This window comes from Podarcis liolepis, assembly GCF_965112155.1.
Source record: "Podarcis liolepis genome assembly, chromosome: 8".
Lineage (NCBI taxonomy): Eukaryota > Metazoa > Chordata > Lepidosauria > Squamata > Lacertidae > Podarcis > Podarcis liolepis.
Window position 1 is genome coordinate 65,712,791 of NC_139560.1, and position 1,086 is coordinate 65,713,876.

Consider the following 1,086-nt stretch of genomic DNA (forward strand, 5'->3'; position numbering starts at 1 on the left):
GTCTCTTTCCCAGTGTTGCTTTCAAACACATCAATGGCTAAAAGGGGGTGGGGGCTTCTGAACAACTTCCTGTTTCTGTTCAAATTCTGCTTATATCCTCTTGAGGTCTACTTTCTTCCTGCTGTTGAAAACTTATCTCAAGTCTTTTAGCAGCTCATAAGAATGTAAGTAGATTCCTGCTAGATAAGACAGAAAGACCATCTAATCTAGCATCCAATTCTCCCAGAGACCAGCTAAGACATGAATGAAGGGTATGAATGAAGCATCATTCTTCCCACTTGCAACTGGGGTAGAGAGGCATATTGCTTCTACTACTAGAGGTAGTTACACAGCCATCACAGCTAGTAGCCTAGCCTTACCCTCCATGAATTTGTCTAAACCCATTTTAAAGCCCTCCAGGTTGGTGGTCATTACTATATATTGTGGTGGCAAATTCCATTGTTTTATGCAATCATATACACTTATCTCTCTCTTTTTCTTCTTTTTACTTTTATTGATAAATGCAATACTTACAAACACAAACCAGAACACTAAACACACTTATTATACATAGATACATACACCTCTCAACTTAGATTACAAAAAAGAAAACAAACATACAAACTAAACATACAGACATAAATTTTGACTTCCCTCCACCTATATGTGGCTTCCTTTGTTTCTTCTTTTCACTGTGTTATCAATATTATTTTTGACTATCTCATCTTATACCCATTTCTTCTTAATTTTTTAACTCTATAAGTTTCATTCATTGAATATTGATATATTAATACCAGAACAATATTTTTTGATGTATTCCTTCACGCCAAGTCCACTCCCCTATCAGTTTTTGGTCTGATTGGCCCCTTACCACTGCTGTAAGTCTTGCTGATTCTATATATTCACAAAATCTTATTTGCCATTCTCTTATTGAGGGAGTTTTTTCTCCCTTCCCATTTTTTGCTATAATTCTTGCTGCAACGGTTGCATATAAGAAAACTTTTTTCCTAGCGGCAGGAATGTCAGTCGATATAATTCCCAAGAGGTATGCCTCTGTTTTTGTTTTTTACATGATATTTTAAGCGTTTTTTAAAGTTCCTCTTGAAT